This window comes from Pituophis catenifer, unplaced genomic scaffold, assembly GCF_029215685.1.
Source record: "Pituophis catenifer annectens isolate HBS135680 unplaced genomic scaffold, rPitCat1.0.hap2 SCAF_2, whole genome shotgun sequence".
In the NCBI taxonomy this organism is placed as follows: Eukaryota; Metazoa; Chordata; class Lepidosauria; order Squamata; family Colubridae; genus Pituophis; species Pituophis catenifer.
Window position 1 is genome coordinate 3,201,150 of NW_027256882.1, and position 23,887 is coordinate 3,225,036.

The 23,887-nt window shown below is 47.2% G+C and overlaps 1 pseudogene; it reads left to right on the forward strand.

Annotated features, from left to right (window-relative positions):
- Positions 1-4,641: 4,641 nt before the first annotated feature.
- LOC139311655 (zinc finger protein 107-like) overlaps positions 4,642-23,887 on the forward strand; it is a 28,477-nt pseudogene continuing 9,231 nt past the window's right edge.

Below are 23,887 nucleotides of genomic sequence, written 5' to 3' on the forward strand. Positions count from 1 at the left end.
TGTTTATTGGATCCGTGTCCCTCTTGGTTGGTGCTGGCCTCGCGGGCTGTCAAACGAGGCTGGCTCCACGAGATTATTAATACTTCTTTGAGTGAGGGTTTCTTCCCCTCCGCCTTGAAAGAGGCATGGTGAGGCCCCTCCTCAAGAAGCCTTCCCTGGACCCGGCTGTATTAGCGAACTACCATCTAGTCTCCAATCTTCGCTTTGTGGCAAAGGTTGTTGAGAGTGTGGTGGTGTGACAACTTCCCCAGTACATAGATGAAGCTGTCTATCTAGATCCGTACCAGTCGGGCTTCAGGCCGGGTTAAAGCACGGAAACGGCATTAGTTGCATTGGTTGATGATCTCTGGAGGGCTCGGGACAGGGGTTGTTCCTCTGTCCTGGTCCTATTAGATCTCTCAGCGGCTTTTGATACCATCGACCATGGTATCGTGCTGTGCCAGTTGGAGGGGTTAGGAGTGGGGGGGCACCGTGTTGAGGTGGTTCTCCTTCCTCTCTGACTGTACACAGTCTGTGTTGGCAGGGGGACAGAGGTCGACCTCGAGGCGCCCTGTTTGTGGGCGCCGCAAGGGTCAGTCCTCTCACCCCTCCTGTTTAACACTTATGTGAAACCGCTGGGTGAGATCATCTGTGGTTTTGGGACAAAGTTCCATCAGTACGCTGATGATACTCAGCTGTACATTTCCACCCCGGACCACCCCAATGATACCCTTGATGCGATGTCCCGGTGCCTGGAGGCCGTGCGGATCTGGATGAGGAGAATGTTTTATTGTGGCTGTGCACCGCCCTGAGTCCCTCGGGAGAAGGGCGGTATAAAAATTTAAATAATAAATAAATAAATAATTGTGTCCTTCTAGGACATTGACATGACATTGGCATCCTTCAGTCTCAAAAGACTATGCTATTTAGGACCTCTGGAAAGAGGTCCTAAAACAGCATCTAGTGTGACTAAAAAGGCCAAGTCGAGAGTGGCAATCCCTTCCACACTGAGGACAGATACATTCTGTCCCCTGCCCAGCCCCCAGATTTTCCTGGTTCCGAGACTGTCTCTTTGCCTCAGCCTACTGAACAAGTGTCTCCTCTAATTGGAGAAGGCCATGCTGCGTCTTTAGCCTCCAAGCTGAACAGTTGGAGGTCAAGGTTTCCCAGTTGTTAATGTCCATTCCCAGGGCCTTTAGGTCCCTCTTGCAGATATCCTTATATCACAGCTGTGGTCCTTTGAGGAGGTGGCTGTGTATTTCTCTGAGGAGGAATTCTCTAAACTGGATCCTGACGAAAAAGCGCTGCATTCGGAAGTCATGCTTGAAAACTATAGGAATGTGGTCTCTCTGGGTAAGAGTGTTTTCTTATCCTGAATCTGAGAGTTCAAGAAGACAGATTATAGTTTTTTTTAAATTAAAAAATCAATAATCAGATATCGTCTCCTGGGAGGGAGAAAGAAAGGATCAGGCCGTCTTGTACTCCAAGGAAGGAAAGAGGTCAATGTCTCTTTGCTTAGATTCTTTCTGTGCCATTTCTTATCGGTATTTTTCCATTTAGAATAGAATAAAATAGAATAAAAATAAAAAGAGCCTTGGTAGTACAGTGGTTTAATGCACCCTGTTAATAACACAGCTGCCTGCAATTTCTGCAGGTTCAAATCTTACCAGGCTCAAGGTTGACTCAACCTTCCATCCTTTCTAAGGTAGGTTAAATGAGGACCCAGGGCAATAAGCTGACTTTGTATAAAATATACAAAAGTATGAAGGCTATTGCTTAACGCATTGTAAGCCGCCCTGAGTCTCCGGAGAAGGGCGGCATATAAATCAAATTAAAAAAAAAAAAAATAGAATAAGAGTTGGAAGGGATCTTGGAAGACTCCTAGTCCAATCCTACACCACCTCAAATAAATGGTTATCTAACATCTTCTTAAAAACTTCCAGTGTTGGAGCATTCAGAGCTTCTGGAGGCAAGTTGTTCCACTGATTGTTCTAACTGAGGAAATTTCTCCTTAGTTCTAAGTTGCTTCTCTTCTTGATTAGTTTCCCCCCATTGCTTCTTGTTCTACTCTCAGGTGTTTTGAAGAATAGTTTCACTCCCTATTCTTTGTGGCAATGCCTGAGATATTGGAACACTGCTATCAGGTCTCCCCCTAGTCCTTTTCATTAAACTAGACATACCCAGTTCCTGCAACCATTGTTCGTATGTTTTAGCCTCCAGTCCCCTAATCATCTTTGTTGCTCTAGGGCTAGGCTGGGCTGAAGCAGACGAGAAAAAGCGAGGTGAAAAGCTAAGGACAAGGGGCTCACCTGCCTCTCCCAAGACCTTTCGGGACACACATTGTGCAAATGTAGTGGCAAACCCCAGCACGGGCAATAGCAGCTGTGCCTTCCCCTGTCGAAAACATGCCAGGATGTGAACTGAATAAGACATGGCTTGACCTGCTATTGAAACACTTTCCAGCTCTTTCTCAAAGTGTTATTGCAGCAGCTGCCTGAAAAATGCTTGCAACGGCTGCTGGATACGGAGTGTCTTGTCCCATGCCTCTGCCTGCTGCCAGTGCCACCTGCAGCAGTTGAAAGCAAAAAGTGGGACTCACCTGCCGCCCCTTACACTGCGGAAGGCGGCAAAATGTAGAGAACAGCCACCGTCCCTTTGGGAAAGAGCCAGGAGGCGTTTCAATAGCAGTTCAAGCCAGGTCTTATTTAGATCACATCCTGGCATGTTTTGGAAGGAGGAAGGCACAGGTGCTATTGCCCGTGCTGGGGTTGGCAAGTTCTGCAGGATTTTTTAATATCTCCCTTCCAAAACATATGGATGACAGGGGAGTCCCGCTTTTGACACACTCACCACTCGCATCAACTGACATGAGCGACTTATGGGGGCTCTTCATCCTCCTGACAGCACTGCTTCGGCTGCCCTGTTGGGCTTCTCCTGCTTGACAGGGGAGGGGGGAGGCCCAGATCTATGGAGCACTCCTCTGCCACCAGCCTGCCAGGGCCCCTTCCTCAGCGGCTGCCACTGTAACCACGCCGCTTCCCCCGCCACTGCATTCAGGCTGCTGAGCACTGTCCTGCGCATCTACTCTGCTGCAATTCTCTTCATTGCATTAAAAATTACTAACACACTAAACCAGGGGTCTGCAATCTTAAACACCCAAAGAGCCATTTGGACCCGTTTTCCATAGGAAAAAAAACACTGGGTGCCACAAAACCTGGGTGGGCGTGGCCAACTCCATGTCACTCATTCCCTCCAGTCTCATGACCCTTTAGCCATGCCTAACCAGCAGGTCATTAGGGCAGACAACCAGTTATTAATAAACAACCCACCGGGAACAACAAACCCCCCTCCCTTTACCTTCCCCTCTCTCCTCCCCCTCTGTATCTGTCTCTCTCTCCCTCCCTCACTCTGTATCTCTCATCCCCCCCATCTTCCCTCTCTCCCCTCTCTGTATCTATGTCTCTCTCTCCCCCTCTGTATCTGTCTTTCTCTCTCTCTCTCCATCTATCTCTCCCCACTCTATGTCTCTCTCCCCCATCTTCCCCCTCTTTGTATCTCTCCTCTCCACCTCTCTTCCTCTGTATTTCTCGACCCCTTTCCCCTCTCTGTATCTATGTCTCTCTCCTCCTCTCCTCTCTATCTCCCCTATCTGTATCTCTCTCCCCCTCTATCTGTATCTGTCTCTCTGTCTTTCCCTCCCTCTCCCTCTCCCTCTCTCTCTGTATGTGATTCTCTCTGTCTCTCTGTCTGTCTCTGTGTGTGTATGTCTGTGTGTGCGAGCACTTGCACACCCAGCAAGTTCTCCTTGGGGCTCTTCGCTACTCCTTTTTGTTCTTCTTGGCAACTTGCATCCTCCTCCACTTCCTCTCGCAACACCCTGGCTGGCTGTGGCGGGGCTGGGAGCATGCGCACAAGTGGGAAGAGCCACCTCAAGCGGCCGGGCCTCATCATGAAGTAAAATTTCTGGAATATCCATGGATTTCAGCTTTCCCTCCATTTTGGAACTTTTTTTCTTTTTTGTTTTCCTTCACAGTCTTTCCACGGATACAAGAGATGGGGTCACCCGGGGTGTTCATCAGAAGAGGCTGGAGGGGTCTCTGCCTTTTCTGCTTCCCCCGTTCGCTGTGAGGCTGAGGGAATAATTTGGGAAGGGCATCTGTATGTATTGAATTAAAGAAATAGAAAACAATAATTTTCCTCATTGTGGCTTCCCTTCCTATGGCCCATCTTTCTCCACTTCAGGCTAACAAGACCCAAGCTGTGTTTCCCAGAGAGCCTCCTGGTTCTTCTCTTCTGACAGGATTTGGACCCTTTTGAAGCCTCCACAGACGGTTCCTGGACAGGAAGGAGAGGAAGATGGTGGAATTGCTGCCTCTGGAGACCAAAAAGCTTTTCTTGTGCAGGGAGGCATTGAAAGGGGCCTTTTCTCCTACTCCCATGCCCATCATCCCTGCCCTTCCCTCAGATGCGCTCCTCTTTCCCGCCCTTTTCAGGGAATCCTGTAAATTTAGGGAAAATCCACTAGGGGGCGCCTTCTGCCAAGAGAAGGGAACACCAGGCGCTTCCCCATTGGGCCACTGGAGGGCGAAAGACACGGCTGCCTTTGTAGAGGAGGCTTGGAAGGAAATGACGTCACACAACCTTGCTGCTCTAGGAGGCCGCGCTTGCTTTCCTTAACCCCTGGCGCTCCGCAGGAGGCGGAGGACCTGTGGGAGAGTCTGGCGGGGGGAGATCCAGACGTGCCCCTGGTGAGTTGGGGGCTCTTCCGTGGGAAAAGGGAGGCGGAGGAGGGAGAGACCCTTACCCGGCCCTCCTCCAGCTCACCTCCGGGTCCCATGCTCCCCAGCTGCCCCGTGTCCAGGGAGAGCCCGAGTGGGGGGAGGGGAGGGTCGGCCTTGCGGAGGCCCAGCAGGAGAGGAGAGAAGTCTGGCGAGGAGGAGGCAGGATTCGCACCAGGCTCCCTGTCTCCGGAGGGGGAAAGAAGTGGGGCGGCCTCTCCAGCTCCCTTCTTCTCGGCCCTGCGCTGGGCTGAGTCTCTTGGGGTTCAGGGCAGGTTGAGTTCAGTGGCTGAATTCAATTTCTAATTCTTGGTATTTATTTTTCTTTCCATCTCAGATACACAAAGTCGAAAGCATTTGAAATCCTTGCAAACCAAAATTTTCTCTTGGGGGAAGAAAAAAGAGCGGAATCCCTTGGAGGAATCAGTCGTGGAGCACCAGAAATGGTCCCGTGAAGGAAAAGGCATCTGGAGACCCACCAGAGTCCTTGGAGCCATTTGCAGTTGCTCTGCAGGACAGAGAAAGGATGGAGACACAACCTTTTGGAAAGGAGGGAAGCGGAAAAGGCCCTTCAGCTGCTCGGCCTGGGAAGGGGGGGAAGCTCTGGACAAGGACTGGGCAGAAGATCCTGGAGGAGGAAACCATCCTCCCTTCACAAGTTCAGCCCTGGAACTTCATCCAATACCAGGAGGCTGAGGGTCCCCGAGGCCTTTGCAGCCGCCTCCATGATTTTAGTAGGCGATGGCTGAGACCAGAAAAGCACACCAAAGCCCAGATGTTGGACCTGGTGGTTCTGGAGCAGCTCCTGTTCCTTCTGCCCCCAGAGATGGAGGGCTGGGTGCGGGAGTGTGGAGCAGAGACCAGCTCCCAGGCGGTGGCCCTGGCGGAAGGCTTCCTCCTGAGCCAGGTGGAGGAGCAGAAGGAGCAGGTGGAGTTGCAGGTGAGACACTAGGGTGCCCAGAAGGGAATAAAAAATGTGTTTGAATGCTTCACCCCTCCTTCCCAAACTTCTCTGACATTCATAATATGTGACTATGTCCCAACAATTATTGTAGAATATTGTTCCATTGTTTTCTTACTCAACGTCACTGATGGATATTGGGGCTTTGAGGTTGCATTCCGAATATAAGAATGCACTTCATGTCATGTGATGTACATTAATTCTGCTTCTTCCATCCTTCCTCCTATTTGAAGGGCTGTACTGTGGAGATCAGAGATCCTGAGGGAAAGAAGAATCCATCAAATCCACCTCAGGACCTATTTTTCAGGAGGATCCCTTGGGAAGATCAAAATCAGGACACTTCAGGAGGTAATCCAAGCTCCTTCGATTTCCCAGAGAGATCCCATCTGTCTTACCTTATTCTCTTCTGTAGTATACCTCCTCTTATTTTGTTAAATATGCATTTTGAAATTATTTATTTCTTACAGAGAAACAAAGCATGAAGTTTTCGGGTTTTTACGATGGAGCTCAGACACTAGTTGAACTTCCAAATCAAGTAAGAAAGGGAAACATTATTAGATTTGTATTCTCCTTTCCTTCAGGAAGTGAAGCAGGTGTGCAGAGTTGGCTGTCTTTCTATTTCCCTCCCTTGTTTGGACTGGATTCTTTTTATGTTCCTGTGCGACGTGGACAGCATGATTGCAGGTTCAAGTTGCTCTCAACCAGCATAGCTTCCTCTGTAGACTCTTACCGGGACACAATGGTTTGTCATTTCTGTCCTCAGATTCTGGTTAGGAAATGTTTTTTAAAGACTACTAGTTAACTGGTTCTGGTTGGTACTCCTGCAACTATGAGTTTACAAGAAGTAATTTTTTAAAAGTGCTTCAAGAGGTAGGAATAAACGTATCACAGTGGTAGTAACTGCTAGAGACCCATTCTTTTTGCAATTATTTGATTTGGAGTTGTGCAAGGCTAATGAAAAATAACTAATTACTCACATTGCCACTTTACCATTTTTAAAAAGCCTTATTTATGACGAGTCATTCAAAAGATAAGCAAATCATATTAAAAAATAAAGCAGAATTTTAAAATCCAAAGAGAATGGCCACACAGAGCATGCAATCACAGTACTTTGGGCTACAAAATAATTTCCAATCCTCTGATTTGTGCCTGGATTAGGAGATCAAACATTCCCACTTTGCAAAGGTTTAGAAATGGCCTTCGCAGAGAATTTTCTCTTCTTTGGTTCTCCCATTCAGCCAATAGCTCAGACTACTAGATCAATAAATGATAGGGCGATAAATCAGTTGATCCAGAAATGGGATTACTTCACTGAAAGTTCTGCAGAATCAATCAGCTTGATAAAAGTTGCCCCAAATATTTCTTCAGTCAAACAAATTTTGAGAATTGTCCATTTTCTCACCTAAATGGTCGGATTTAGTCGGATCATTCTCTCCTTCGCCTTGACCTTCGAACCGCTACACCCCGCTGCAGGGAGGCGGAACCGATGAGGTGGTTCCAGCCCAGGCACCTGATGGACCTGGATCAGTTCCAGACGGAGCTTGGGCCGTTTCCTGAGGCTCTGGCTCACAGCTCGACCGAAGACCTGGTGGCCGCCTGGGATAGGTTGGCCGCTGGAGCTTTGGATCGGGTCGTGCCTTTGTGGCCTCTGACCCGGCGCCGATCTCGCTTGGCTCCTTGGTTCACCAAGGAGCTGAGGGAGATGAAGCGCCGGAAAAGACGCCTGGAGAGCGGTTGGAGGGCCAGCCGGTCTGAATCTGACCGAACACTGGTAAAGTCTCATATTAAGACTTACCTTATGGCGATAAAAGCGGCAAAATGTAACTATTTTTCCGCTCTTATTGCATCATCAGATAACCGCCCGGCCGCCCTGTTTAGGGTGACCCGCTCCCTGCTCCTTCAGGAAGCGCGGCAGGACCCCTTGGAGGGTAGAGCTGAGGAACTTGTACAGTATCTGTATGATAAAATCGCTCAGATTCAGGAACATCTGGATTCTGGCAGAGTAGATTCAGGGGGGAGGATGGAGGCAGGTCTTGAGAATATTATCTGGGAAGAGTTCGATTCTGTGACTCCCGAAGACGTGGACAGGATACTGAGTAGACTGAATGCTGCCACATGTTTATTGGACCCATGTCCCTCCTGGTTGGTGCTGGCGTCTTGGGAGGTTACATGAGGCTGGCTCCAGGGGATTATAAATGCTTCTCTGAGTGAGGGTGTCTTTCCTGCCACCTTGAAAGAGGCGGTGGTGAGACCTCTCCTCAAGAAGCCTTCCCTGGACCCGGCAATATTGGCGAATTACTGTCCAGTCTCCAACCTTCGCTTTGTTGCGAAGGTTGTTGAGAGTGTGGTAGCACGACAGCTCCCACAGTACCTGGATGAATCGGCTTATCTGGATCCGTTCCAGTCGGGCTTCAGGCCTGGGTACAGCACGGATACGGCATTGGTTGCATTGGTTGATGATCTCTGGAGGGCTCGGGACAGGGGTTGCTCCTCTGTCCTGGTCCTATTAGACCTCTCAGCGGCTTTTGATACCATCGACCATGGTATCATGCTGCACCGGCTGGAAGAGCTAGGGGTGGGAGGCACCGTGTTGCGGTGGTTCTCCTCCTTCCTCTCCGACCGGTCGCAGTCAGTGTTGGCAGGGGGGCAGAGGTCGACCCCAAGGCCCCTTGTATGTGGGGTGCCACAAGGTTTGGTCCTCTCGCCCCTTCTGTTCAACATTTATGTGAAGCCGCTGGGTGAGATCATCCGTGGTTTCGGGGTGAAGTACCACCAGTACGCTGATGACACCCAGCTGTACATCTCCAACCTGGACCACCCCAATGATGCCCTTGAAGTGATGTCCTGGTGCCTGGAGGCTGTAAGGATCTGGATGGGGAGGAACAGACTCAGGCTCAACCCATCCAAGACCAAGTGGTTGTGGTTTCCGACATCCCTATATAGTCAGTTGGTGCCATCACTGACTATTGGGGACGAGTCATTGGCCCCCACGGAGAGGGCTCGCAACTTGGGAGTCCTCCTGGACTCACAGCTGTCTTTAGAAGAGCACTTGACGGCTGTGGCTGGGAGGGCGTTTTATCAGGTTCGCCTGATTCGACAGTTGCGTCCCTTTCTGGATCGGGACTCGTTAAATACGGTCACTCATGCCCTTGTCACTTCCTGCCTGGACTACTGCAATGCTCTCTACATGGGGCTCCCCTTGAGGAGCACCCGGAGGCTCCAGCTGGTCCAGAATGCGGCTGCGCGGGTGGTTATGGGAGCGACGGGGCGCTCCCATGTGAACCCCCCTCCTCGAGCTGCACTGGCTCCCAGTGGTCTTCCAGGTGGGCTTCAAGGTTTTGGTTACCACCTTTAGAGCGCTCCATGGCTTAGGACCGGGGTATTTACGAGACTGCCTTCTGCCACCAGTAGCCTCTCACCGACCAGTACGCTCCCATAGAGAGGGACTCCTCAGGGTGCCGTCGGCCAAACAATGTCAACTGGCGGCCCCCAGGGGGAGAGCCTTCTCTGTGGGGGCACCTGCCATCTGGAACAAGCTCCCCCTGGAGATACGGAGGATCCCGGACCTGCGTGCTTTTCCCCATGCCATCAAAATATTTCTTTTCCAGCAGGCCGGCCTGGCCTAACCTCTCTTTTAAACTTTTTAAAATTTTAAAATTCTTCAATTTTAAATTTGTCTTATGAATTTGGGGTGTTTTAAATTTCGTTTTCCGGGCCAATTATTTAATTGTATTTTAATGCTTTTTTAACATTTGTATTATATGTATTTTATTTGGCTGTTCACCGCCCTGAGTCCTTCGGGAGTAGGGCGGTATACAAATTCAATCAATCAATCAATAAATAAATTTAGGACTTGTGTGACTCACAGCCATTTAACTTGGTGCAAATCTTTGCTTTGGGGACAGTGGAGCAGATTAACAGAATTGGTAGGGATCTTGGAGATCTCCTAGTCCAACCCCCTTCTCAGAGAGGAAGCCCTATAATGGCTGTCCAATTTCTTCTTAAAGTCCTCCAGTATGGCAGCATCCACACCTTCTGGAAGCAAGTCATTCCAGTGATTAATTGTTCTCACTGTCAGTGAATTTCTCTTTAGTTGCACATTAGTTCTCTCCTTGATTAGTTTCAATCCATTGCTTCTTGTCCCACCCTCAGGTGCTTTGGAGAATAAGTTGGCCTCCTCTTCTTTGTGGCAGCCCCTTAGATATTGCAACACTTCTACCATCTCACCCCTAGTTCTTCTTTTCATTGAACTAGATATACCCAATTCCAGCACTGTTTTTTATATGTTTTAGCCTCCAGGACCCTAATAATTTTGGTTGCTCTTTCTAGAGTCTCAAGATCTTTTTTACATCGTGGTAACCAAACCTGGATGCCAAGTGCTGTCTTACCAAAGCACTATACACCATTGATTTTCATTTTGTTAGATGGGGCCCAATCTGTCGAAACTTCTATATTTCGAGCTCATCTTCTGGAGTATTGTTATTCCTGTCAATTTAGTCTTGTCTTCAAATTTGAGGACTTCCCCTTCTATCCTCTTGTCTAAATCATTGATTAAGATGATCAGATACTGCAAATCCTCCTGTTCTGTTCTTTTTTCCGTGTTCAGGAGAGTCTTGTGTCCTTCGAGGAGGTGGCTGTGTATTTCTCTGAAGAGGAATGGTCTCAGCTGGATCCTGACCAAAAAGCGCTGCATTCTGAAGTCATGCTTGAAAACCATAGGAACGTGGTCTCTCTCGGTAAGAGTTTTTAGTCCCCAATCAGAGAACTCAAGAAGACAGATTATAGTTAGTTTTTTTTGTTTTAAAAAATCATTAATCCAATATTATTTCCTTGGAGGGAGAAGGAAACGATCTGGCCTTCTCGTACTCCAAGGAAGGAAGGAGGTCAATGTCTCTTTGTTTAAACTCTTTCTTTGAATGAGGTGTGCCCTTATGTGTCCTCTGGAGGTCATGTGAGAGGAATGTGTTGTCATTTGTCCTCTGAAACCTCCCAAAATTGTATGAGAACAGAACTTCCATGGTCAGGCCATGGAAGTACATTCTCCCAATTCAAGAACGAAGGCCTCATGCAATGTGACTCAGAGTATCCTAGGATATAGGTAATCCTTGAGTTACGACAGTTCACTTAGCGACCATTTGAAGTTATGATTTACCCCCCTCAATACTTTAGACCCAGTCCTAAAATTACGAATGTTGCACCACTACGGATGTCCACAGTTACGAATGACAATAGAGGCACTGCAACATTCGCCCTACTTATTCTCCCACCCCACCCTGCGACGATGTAGCGAGCCATCGGTTCCTTTGCCTGCTTTGGTACATTTTCAAAAAACATAGGGCTAAAGTGATGAGAAATCTTGCACTACTGATCTTGTGTGATCTCGTACTACTCTGTTCTCTGCTAACTGAGGCCTGTATCTTTTCTGGCCTAGGTGTTCCCAAACCACGAAGCAGACTCCTTATCCCAACAAAAATCCCCTTTTATTAAGTTACTGTGAATTTCTCTCATTCACACTCAGCAAAGTCTTTCAAGGGAGAATTTACAGTCACAGACCTTATCTGACTTGGAGAGCTGTCAGGCCGATATCTTCAAAACTGGGCAAGGAGTCTCCGAGAGTCACAAACCAATTAGGGGAACTACCGTATTTTTCGGAGTATAAGACTCACTTTTTTCTCCCCTAAAAGAGGATGAAAATTTGGGTGCGTCTTATACACCGAATGTAGCCCCGCCCACCCACCGCCCCCCCCCCAGAAAATGGGGTGCACGGAGGCAGCAATAGGCTATGGCAATCCCTGCAGCCTGAAACAGGTGAGGCCGATCCAACTGACAATCAGTTGCTTGTGCTAATCAGGCTGTGATGAAAATTATTATTATTATTATTATTATTATTATTATTATTATTATTATTATTATTATTATTATTATTATTATTATTATTATTATTATTATTTATTGAATTTATATACCGCCCTACTCCCGAAGGACTTAGAGTGGTGAACAGCCAAAAGATAAAATACATATAATACAAATGTTAAAAAACCATTAAAATACAATTAAATAAATTGGCCCAGAGAACAAAATTTAAAACACCCCACATTTACAAGACAAATTTAAAATTTAAAAAATTTAAAAACAGTTTAAAAGAGAGGATAGGCCAGGCCAGCCTGCTGGAATAGGAATGTTTTGAAGGCACGGCGGAAATCGCACAGATTCCTCCGAATTTCCGGGGGGAGCTTGTTCCAGATGGCGGGTGCCCACACAGAGAAGGCTCTCCCCCTGGGGGCCGCCAGTCGACACTGTTTGACGGACGGCACCCTAAGAAGCCCCTCTCTATGGGAGCGTACTGGTTGGTGAGAGGCTACTGATGGCAGAAGGCGGTCTCGTAGACACCCCGGTCCTAAGCCATGGAGCACTCTAAAGGTGGTAACCAAAACCTTGAAGCACACAGGGAAGACCACTGGGAGCCAGTGCAGCTCGCGCAGGAGGGGGGTCACATGGGAGCGCCACGTCGCTCCCATAACCACCCATGCAGCTGCATTCTGGACCAGCTGGAGCCTCCGGGTGTTCCTCAAGGGGAGCCCCATATAGAGGGCATTGCAGCATTGCAAAATGAAAATGAAACAGGCTGTTTGCTGCAAAGAGACAAATTGCTGGGAGGCAGAGGTAGATTTGTACATCTCCACCCCAAATCACCCCAATGATGCCCTTGATGTGATGTCCCGCTGTCTGGAGGCCGTGCGGGTCTGAATGGGGAGAAATAGGCTCAAACTCAACCCTTCCAAGAGTGAGTGGCTGTGGCTTCCGGCGTCCCGGTATAGTCAGCTGGTGCCATCACTGACTATTGGGGGTAAATCTCTGCCCCCCACAGAGAGGGCTCGCAATCTGGGCGTCCTTCTGGACTCACGGCTGTCTTTAGAAGAGTACATGACGGCCATAGCCAGGAGGGGGTTTTATCAGGTTCGTCTGATCCGCCAGTTGCGTCCCTTTCTGGACTGGGATGCCTTGCGTACAGTCACTCACGCCCTCGTCACCTCCTGTCTGGACTATTGTAATGCTCTCTACATGGGGCTCCCCTTGAAATGCACTCGGAGGCTCCAACTGGTCCAGAATGCGGCCGTGCGGGTGGTTATGGGCGCACCTCGTTACGTCCATGTAACACCTCTCCTGCGCAAGCTGCACGGGCTCCCAGTGGTCTTCCGAGTGTAATTCAATGTGTTGGTTATCAACTTTAAAGCGTTCCATGGCATAGGACCAGGATATCTACGGGACCGCCTTCTGCCACCAACACCCTCCCACTGACCAGTTCGCTCCCACAGAGAGAGACTCCTCAGGGTGCCGATGGCCAAGTGGTGCCGGCTGGCGACACCCAGGAGGAGAGCCTTCTCTGTCGGAGCTCCTGCCCTTTGGAATGAATTGCCCCCGGATATTCGTAACATCTCTGATCTCCGGGTCTTTCACTGTGCCCTCAAGACCCTACTGTTCCGACAGGCGGGGCTGTCTAATTGAATGATTTTAAATTGGGTTTTAACTTTTGGTTTTAAAATTCGCCCAAAACTATTTAAGGGCAGTATATAAATAAAATTATTATTATTATTATTATTATTATTATTATTATTATTATTATTATTATTATTTTCTTGTTTTCCTCCCCAAAGAAGGTAGGTGTGTCTTATAGTACGGAGCATCTTATACTCCGAAAAATACGGTAACTGTCTCCTGCAAACTCCACTCCCCTTTCGCTCCTCTTTTATTCCCTCTAGAAGGGGCTATTCATTGTCCACCTGTGGCCTTACTCCCAAGTCGACCCTTGTTCTTTAGCTGTTCTCTTTGTCTGGCAACTCTGCACATGCGCACATTGGGAACAGGCTCCAGCTGTTTGTCTGCCTAAATGATGTCTGACTCTGAAGGCAGCTAATAACTGGCATCCAGCCCTGGCCCCCTCTCTGCCTCCGACGCAGAGCCCTCCCCAGAATCCAGGACTGGTCTATGTTCCTCCCCAACCTCTTCACTGTACGAATCTGTTGCCAGCTCCACTTGCCACTGGCAGGCCCCACCAGGATCACATCTGGCCAAAGAACCCTTGCAAGCCAATGAGACTTTTGAGCAGTGAAATAACCTTTCTTGAGCCTCCCAACCTTTCCAGTCTTGGCGCGAAGAGCCAAGATTATTCCTTAACTCAAAACTGACTTTGAGTGGGATTTGCATATATATATAGATAGATAATTGTAAAGAAAGATATTTTCTAGATATTTTCAAAGCTTTCATGACTCATGAATATAGAAATCATCATGTCTATATCACACCACTGTAAGCATGCAAAATACAACATAATGGAATTTTGGAAACATTCAGAAGAATATTCGTTGACTTCCTACAGTTTGATCTTTTTCTCTAACTGTGTTATCATTTTCATTTCTCTTTTCCTTTGAAGGTAATAATGGTCAGGAGAATCAAGATTCCTGTGAACTGTTCCAAATGACCAATGCTAAAGATGAAACAGAGAAGTTTGGATTTCGAATGGAATTCGAAAGCCATGAGAGAAGCCAGTCAAATAATTGGAATCAGGATAGCTCATATTCCACTGATGCTCCAATGCAAGACTTTCTTGCCCAACAAGAGAAGAAATATATTGGGAAAAGTGTAAATGAAGACTATTTAACCCAAAACAAAGGAAAAGATGCTTTAAGATACCATGGACAAAATTACAATGGGATATTCATTGATTCTCTTGGAAATAACTTCTTTACATCTGAAAAAGTGATTCACACAAAAAAGGAGCCTTATGAATGTTTGGAATCTGGAAAACATTTTGGAATATGCTGGCAACTTACTTTCCATGAAAGGATTCACACTGGGGAGAAACTGTGTTCAGAATCCCCTGTAGCCCAGTCCCTCCAAGCAGCAGGAGAGAAACCCTATAAATGCATGGAGTGTGGAAAGACCTTTGCTCAACGCAGGTATCTTGCTTCCCATAAGATTATCCACACAGGGGAAAAACCATTTAAATGCATGGAGTGTGGAAAGACCTTTGCTCAAAGACGTAATCTTATTTCCCATAAGATGATCCACACAGGGAAGAAACCATATAAATGCATGGAGTGTGGAAAGACCTTTACTCAAAGAGGTCATCTTATTTCCCATAAGATGATCCACACAGGGGAGAAGCCATTTAAATGCATGGAGTGTGGAAAGACCTTTACTCAAAGAGGTCATCTTATTTCTCATAAGATGATCCACACAGGGAAGAAACCATATAAATGCATGGAGTGTGGAAAGACCTTTGCTCATAGAAGTAAACTTAATTCCCATAAGATGATCCACACAGGGGAGAAGCCATACAAATGCATGGAGTGTGGAAAGACCTTTACTCAAAGAGGTCATCTTATTTCCCATAAGATGATCCACACAGGGGAAAAGCCATTTAAATGCATGGAGTGTGGAAAGACCTTTGCTCAACGCAGTTATCTTGCTTCCCATAAAAAGATCCACTTGGAAGAGAAACCATTTAAATGCATGGAGTGTGGAAAGATGTATACTAAGCGCAGTGCTCTTACTTCTCATAAGATTATCCACACGGGGGAGAAACCATACAAATGCATGGAGTGTGGAAAGACCTTTGCTCAACGCAGTTATCTTGCTTCCCATAAAAATATCCACTTAGAAGAGAAACCATTTAAATGCATGGAGTGTGGAAAGACATTTACTGATAGTAGGGCTCTTACTTCTCATAAGATGATCCACACGGGGGAGAAACCATACAAATGCATGGAGTGTGGAAAGACCTTTGCTCAACGCAGTTATCTTGCTTCCCATAAAAATATCCACTTAGAAGAGAAACCATTTAAATGTATGGAGTGTGGAAAGACATTTACTGATAGTAGGGCTCTTACTTCTCATAAGATGATCCACACGGGGGAGAAACCATACAAATGCATGGAGTGTGGAAAGACCTTTGCTCAACGCAGTTATCTTGCTTCCCATAAAAATATCCACTTAGAAGAGAAACCATTTAAATGCATGGAGTGTGGAAAGACGTTTACTGATAGTAGGGCTCTTACTTCTCATAAGATAATCCACACAGGGGAGAAGCCGTATAAATGCATGGACTGTGGAAAGACCTTTGGTCAACGCAGTTATCTTAATTCCCATAAGATGATCCACTCAGAAGAGAAACCATTTAAATGCATGGAGTGTGGAAAGACCTTTGCTCATAGAAGTAAACTTAATTCCCATAAGATTATCCACACAGGGGAGAAGCCATACAAATGCATGGAGTGTGGAAAGACCTTTCCTCGAAGAGGTAATCTTATTTCCCATAAGATGATCCACACAGGGGAGAAGCCATATAAATGCATGGACTGTGGAAAGACCTTTGGTCAACGCAGTTATCTTACTTCCCATAAAAAGATCCACTCAGAAGAGAAACCATTTAAATGCATGGAGTGTGGAAAGATGTTTACTAAGAGTAGTACTCTTACTTCTCATAAGATGATCCACACAGGGGAGAAGCCATTTAAATGCATGGAGTGTGGAAACACGTTTGCTCAGAGCAGTGGACTGACTAACCACAGAAAGATCCACAGCGGGGAAAAGCCATTTAAATGCATGCAGTGTGGAAAGAGTTTTGCTCAACGCCGCTATCTTGCTTCCCATGAAATGATCCACACGAGAAGCTGTATAAATGCATGGAGTGTGGAAAGATGGAAGCCATAGACCTGAGCGAGTCTGTGGAGTGGAAATACCAGAGCGTGCTCCGCAGCCAGATCTTGGAGCGGCTGCCTGAGAAATTCAACAAGCTGAACTTGGGCAGCCTGGGGCATTCACACCAGATCGGGAGCGGCCGGAAGACCTATAAGGAGCCAACTTTGACAATATTCCAAGTGCGGTCTTACAAGGCATTGTAAAGCTGTACTAACACTTCATGTGGGAGTGTGGGAGCACCCGCCCTCTGGAACGAGCTACCTCCCGTAATATGACTGATTCCAGATCTCCATATTTTCCGTAAGACCCTGAAGACGTTTTTATTTCAGCAAGCCGGCCTGGCCTGAATAGGTTTTATGGGTTAGTTTTTAATTGAATAGCTTGGGGTTTTAAATTGGGAGGCCGATTAATTTAATTTATTTTTAGTTATCTTAACTTTTATATTGTATGTTATCTTAGTTTTCGGCTGTTCACCGCCCTGAGTCCCTTCGGGGAGAAGTGTGGTATATAAATTCAATAAATAAATAAATAAATAAATAAATAAATAAATAAATATGGTCTTGATTCTATCCCTCTTAATGCAGCCTATGATTGAGTTGGGTTTTTTGGCAACTGCTGACTTGTGTTTAATGATTGTCCACTAGGACTCCAAGATCCCCGTTGCACTTTCTACTGTTGAGCCAGATATCACCTATTTTATGCCTATGTATTTAGTTTTTCTTTCCTAAATAAAGAACCTTACATTTCTCAAATATTGTTTTTCATTTTCTTAGATGGGGTCCAATCTGTTGATCCTTCTGTATCTTGAGCCTATCTTCTGGAGTGTTGGTATTCTTGTCAGTTTGGTCTTGTCTGCAAATTTAATGAGTTCCTGTTTTATTCCCTTGCCTAAATCATTGATGAAGTTGAACAGATCTTGCGAATCCTCCTGTTCTCTTCTTTTTTCCATGTTCAACAGTTCCCCTCGTTGAAATGTGCCCACCAGGCTTCTGCGCATTCCATCAGCCGAGGGCTCAGGGTAGACTTTTGAGCCGCTACCCTCCGCCGCAGGCAGATGGAACCGACTAGCTGGTTCCGTCCCAGGTGCCTGATGCATCTGGATAGGTTCCTGACGGAGCTTGGGCCATTCCCTGAGGCTCTGGCTCACGACTCAACTGAAGAACTGGTGGCCGCCTCGGATAGGGCGGCCGCTGGAGTTTTAGACCACGTCATGCCTTTGCAGCCTCTGACCCGGTGCCGATCCCAATTGGCTCCCTGGTTTTCCAAGGAGCTGAGAGATTAAGCACCGGAAAAGATGCCTGGAGAGCGATTGGAGGGCCAGCTGTTCCAAATCTGACCGGACACTGGTGAGGTCTCATATTAAGATCTACCTAGTGGCGATAAGAGCAGCAAAATCTAATTATTTTTCCACTCTTGTTGCGTCTGCAGATAACCACCCAGCCGCCCTGTTTAGGGTGACCCACTCCCTATTTCATTTGGGAGCGCGGGAAGACCCCTTACAGGGTAGGGCTGATGCTTTTGTGCAATACCTGCATGATAAAATCGCTCACATTTGGGAAGGCTTGGACTCCGATTGGGTAGGTTCAGATGGGGTGATGGAGGTGGGTCCTGAGTGTGTTATCTGGAAGGAGTTTGACCATGTGACTCCCGAGGACATGGACAGGGTTCTGGGTAGCCTTAGCGCTGCCACATGTTTATTGGATCCGTGTCCCTCTTGGTTGGTGCTGGCCTCGCGGGCTGTCAAACGAGGCTGGCTCCACGAGATTATTAATACTTCTTTGAGTGAGGGTTTCTTCCCCTCCGCCTTGAAAGAGGCGTGGTGAGGCCCCTCCTCAAGAAGCCTTCCCTGGACCCGGCTGTATTAGCGAACTACCATCTAGTCTCCAATCTTCGCTTTGTGGCAAAGGTTGTTGAGAGTGTGGTGGTGTGACAACTTCCCCAGTACATAGATGAAGCTGTCTATCTAGATCCGTACCAGTCGGGCTTCAGGCCGGGTTACAGCACGGAAACGGCATTAGTTGCATTGGTTGATGATCTCTGGAGGGCTCGGGACAGGGGTTGTTCCTCTGTCCTGGTCCTATTAGATCTCTCAGCGGCTTTTGATACCATCGACCATGGTATCGTGCTGTGTCAGTTGGAGGGGTTAGGAGTGGGGGGCACCGTGTTGAGGTGGTTCTCCTTCCTCTCTGACTGTACACAGTCTGTGTTGGCAGGGGGACAGAGGTCGACCTCGAGGCGCCCTGTTTGTGGGGCACTGCAAGGGTCAGTCCTCTCACCCCTCCTGTTTAACACTTATGTGAAACCGCTGGGTGAGATCATCTGTGGTTTTGGGACGAAGTTCCATCAGTACGCTGATGATACTCAGCTGTACATTTCCACCCCGGACCACCCCAATGATGCCCTTGATGCGATGTCCCGGTGCCTGGAGGCCATGCGGATCTGGATGAGGAGAATGTTTTATTGTGGCTGTGCACTGCCCTGAGTCCCTCGGGAGAAGGGCGGTATAAAAATTTAAATAATAAATAAATAATTGTGTCCTTCTAGGACATTGACATGACATTGGTATCTTTCAGTCTCAAAAGACTATGGTATTTAGGACCTCCGGAAAGAGGTCCTAAAACAGCATCTAGTGTGACTAAAAAGGCCAACTCAAGAGTGGCAATTCTTTCCACACTGAGGGCAGATACATTCTGTCCCCTGCGCCCAGCCCGCAGATTTCACTGGTTCCGGGACTGTTTCTTTGCCTCAGCCTACTGAACAAGTGTCTCTTCTAATTGGAGAAGGCCATGCTGCGTCTTTAGCCTCCAAGCTGAACAGTTGGAGGTCAAGGTTTCCCAGTTGTTAATGTCCATTCCCAGGGCCTTTAGGTCCCTCTTGCAGATATCCTTATATCACAGCTGTGGTCCTTCGAGGAGGTGGCTGTGTATTTCTCTGAGGAGGAATGCTCTAAGCTGGATCCTGACGAAAAAGCGCTGCATTCAGAAGTCATGCTTGAAAACTATAGGAATGTGGGTCTCTCTGGGTAAGAGTGTTTTCTTATCCTGAATCTGAGAGTTCAAGAAGACAGATTATAGTTTTTTTTAAATTAAAAAAGTGAGAAGGAAAGGATCAGGCCTTCTTGTACTCCAAGGAAGGAAAAAGGTCAATGTCTCTTTGCTTGGATCCTTTCTGTGCCATTTCTTATCTGTATTTTTCCATTTAGAATAGAATAGAATAACAGAGTTGGAAGGGACCTTGGAAGTCTTCTAGTCCAATCCTACACCACCTCAAATAAATGGTTATCTAACATCTTCTTAAAAACTTCCAGTGTTGGAGCATTCAGAGCTTCTGGAGGCAAGTTGTTCCCCTGATTGTTCTAACTGTGAGGAAATTTCTCCTTAGTTCTAAGTTGCTTCTCTTCTTGATTAGTTTTCCCCCATTGCTTCTTATTTTACCCTCAGGTGCTTTGAAGAATAGTTTCACTCCCTCTTTGTGACAATGCCTGAGATATTGGAACACTGCTATCATGTCATGTAGGACTCCAAGATCCCTCTCACAGTTACTATTAAGAAAGGTACCACATATACTGTACCTGTGCATTTTGTTTTTCTTGCCTAAATATAGAGCCTTACTTTTTTCAGCATTGAATTTCATTTTGTTAGATAGCACCCAATGTTCAAGTCTGTCAAGATCCTTCTGTATCTTAAGCTTATCTTCTGAAGTGTTGGCTATTCCTGCCAATTTGGTGTCATCTGCAAATTTGATGATTTCCCCATCTATCCCCTCGTCCAAGTCATTGATGAAGATGTTGAAGAGTCCTGGGCCTAAAACAGAGCCTTGGGCTACCCCACTGCATACTTTCCTCCATGTAGCTACAGTTCCATTGAGGACTACACGTTGAGTGCGGTTGGTCAGCCACTTACGTATCCATCTGGTGGTGATGCTGTCTAACCCACATTTTTCTACTTTATCTAGTAGTAGGTTATGGTCTACTTTATCCAATGCCTTACTGTAGGCCAAGAAAATTATCTGAACAGTATTCCTCTGGTCCACTAATTTATTTCTATTTGAACTTATCTGTGGAGGCTGAAAAGAATGAGGTGTGCTTTTATGTGTCCCCTGGAGGTCATGTGAGAGGAACGTGTTCTCATTTGTCCTCTGAAACCTCCCAGAATTGTGTGAGAACAGATCTTTCATGAACAGACCATGGAAGAACATTCTCCCAAACCAATTGAAGAACGAAGGCCTAATGCAATGTGACTGAGAGTATCCTATGGTATAGGTAATCCCCAAGTTATGACACTTCACTTAGTGACCATTCAAAGTTATGATTCCCCCTCCCCCCATACTTTAGACGAAGTCTCAAAATTATGAATTTTGCAGCACTACGGCCATCCATACTTACGAATGACAGCAGGGGCCCTGCAACATTCGCCCTACCTATTCCCCGTAAGCAAATCTCGCACTACTGATCTCATGTGATCTCGCACTATAGTACATTAGGCCTCTGTTTTCTGCCCTTGCAGGCCGATGAGACTTTGGGGCAGTGAAATAGCCTTTCTTGAGCCTCCCAACCTTTCCAATGTCAACGCGAAGTGTGTTTACAAGCCAAGGGGAGGCTTCAAGCAAAGAATTTCGCCCCCAAATCTCATCACTGGGATCGAAGAACGGGCTGAGCGGGAGTCCTGCCTGCCAAACCGACGTCGTGGAGCAGCTGTTCCAAGGTACACCGGGGAATGAACTTGTTTCAAAATTGTTTCAGTTCTCATGAGATCATCATGTCTATATCACACCACTGTAGGCATGTGGTACATAGAACATAATGGAATTTCTTGCCCAACAAGAGAAAATAAAGAAAAAATGTATTGGGAAAAGTGTGAAACTAATTTTATGTAAATGAACACTATGTAACCCAAAGCAAAGGAGAAGGTGCTATAAGAAGATACAACGGAAAAAATTACAATGGGATATTCATTCCTTCTCATGGAAATAATAAGTTCCTTACATCTCAAAAAGTGATTGACACAAAAGAGAAGCCTTATAAATGTTTGGAATGTGGGGCATGTTTTAGAACAAGCAGACAATTTACTTCCCATGAAAGGATTCACACTGGGGAGAAGGTATACAAATGCAGAGTCTGGTAACAGGTTCAGAAGATACAGTAATCTTATTTCCCATAAAAGGATCCACTAAGTAAATATTTACTTGTAGCAATGAACTTACTATCCACAAAACGATCCATACGGGGGAAAAGCCATTTTAACGCATGGAGTGTGGGAAGCCCTTTACTCAAAATGGTAGTCTTATTTCCCATAAGATGATCCACACAGGGTTGAAGCTGTATAAATGCATTGAAAGTTGAAAGACGCTATGTTTTCATTTGCATGCTGTGTTTCCTGAGATTGTTCGGGAAGAGACAGGTGAGTCCCTTATCCTTAACTGCTGGATGGAGGGCTAGGCTGGGCTGAAGCAGAGGAGAAAGAGCGAGGTGAAAAGCTAAGGACAAGGGGCTCACCTGCCTCTCCACGAGACCTTTCGGGACACACATTGTGCAAATGTAAAAGCTTCTTCCAAGGCAGCAGCGGCGCCTGAATCAAAAAGCATCGCAAGTCCGTGTGCCCTTTTTCTTTGGTGCCCTCTTTTAGGGAAGTGTTTCAATTATTCAGATCACATCATGGACAATAGCAGCTGTGCCTTCTCCCTAAACACATCGGGATGTGATCTGAATAAGACATGGCTTGACCTGCTATTGAAACACTTTCCAGCTCTTTCTCAAAGTGTTATTGCAGCAGCTGCCTGAAAAATGCTTGCAACGGCTGCTGGATACGGAGTGTCTTGTCCCATGCCTCTGCCTGCTGCCAGTGCCGCCTGCAGCAGTTGAAAGCAAAAAGTGGGACTCACCTGCTGCCCCTTGCACTGCGGAAGGCGGCAAAATGTAGAGAACAGCCACCGTCCCTGTGGGAAAGAGTCAGGAGGTGTTTCAATAGCAGTTCAAGCCAGGTCTTATTTAGATCACATCCTGGCATGTTTTAGAAGGGGGAAGGCACAGCTGCTATTGCCCGTGCTGGGGTTGGCAAGTTCTGCAGGATTTTTTAATATCTCCCTTCCAAAACATATGAATGACAGGGGAGTCCCGCTTTTCACTTTTGACACACTCACCACTCGCAACTGGCACGAGCGACTTATGGGGGCTCTTCATCCTCCTGACAGCACTGCTTCGGCTGCCCTGCTGGGCTGCTCCTGCTTGACAGGGGAGGGGGGAGGCCGAGATCTATGGAGCACTCCTCTGCCACCGGCCTGCCAGGGCCCCTTCCTCAGCGGCTGCCAGTGTAACCATGCCACTTCCCCTGCCACTGCATTCAGGCTGCTGAGCACTGTCCTGCGCATCTACTCTGCTGCAATTCTTTTTGTTGCATTAAAAATTACTAACACACTAAACCAGGGGTCTGCAACCTTAAACACCCAAAGAGCCATTTGGATCTGTTTCCCACAGGAAAAAAACCACTGGGTGCCACAAAACCTGGGTGGGCGTGGCCAACTCCATGTCACTCATTCCCCCCAATCTCATGACCCTTTAGCCATGCCTACCCAGCAGGTCATTAGGGCAGACAACCAGTTATTAATAAACAACCCCCGGGAACAACAAATCCCCCTGCCCCCTCCCTTTATCTTCCCCATTCTCCTCCCCCTCTGTATCTCTCTCTCTCCCCCCACCCTGTACCTCTCTCCCTCCCTCTCTCACGCTGTATCTCTCTCTCCCCCCATCTTCCCTCTCTGTATCTCTCTCCCCCCTCTGTATCTGTCTTTCTCTCTCTCCATCCATCTCTCCCCTCTCTATGTCTCTCTCCCCCATCTCCCCCCTCTTTGTTTCTCTCCGCCCTTCTTCCTCTGTATCTCTCACGCCCTCTCCCCTCTCAGTATCTATGTCTCTCTCCTCCTCTCCTCTCTATCTCCCCTCTCTGTATCTCTCTCCCCCTCTATCTGTGTCTGTCTCTCTATCTCCCCCTCTCCCTATCTTTCCCTCCCTCTCCCTCTCTCTGTATCTGTCTCTCTATGTCCTTCTGTCTGTCTGTGTGTGTGTATATCTGTGTCTGCGAGCACGTGCGCACCCAGCAAGTTCTCCTTGGGGCTCTTCGCTACTCCTTTTTGTTCTTCTTGGCAACTTGCATCCTCCTCCACCTCCTCTCGCAACACCCTGGCTGGCTGTGGTGGGGCTGGGAGCATGCGCACGAGTGGGAAGAGCCACCTCAAGCGGCCGGGCCTCATCATGAGGTAAAATTTCTGGAATATCCATGGATTTCAGCTTTCCCTCCATTTTGGAACTTTTTTTCTTTTTTGTTTTCCTTCACAGTCTTTCCGCGAGCACAAAAGACGGGGTCACCCGGGGTGTTCATCAGAAGAAGCTGGAGGGGTCTCTGCCTTTTCTGCTTCCCCAATTTGCTGTGAGGCTGAGGAAATAATTTGGGAAGGGCATCTGTATGTATTGAAT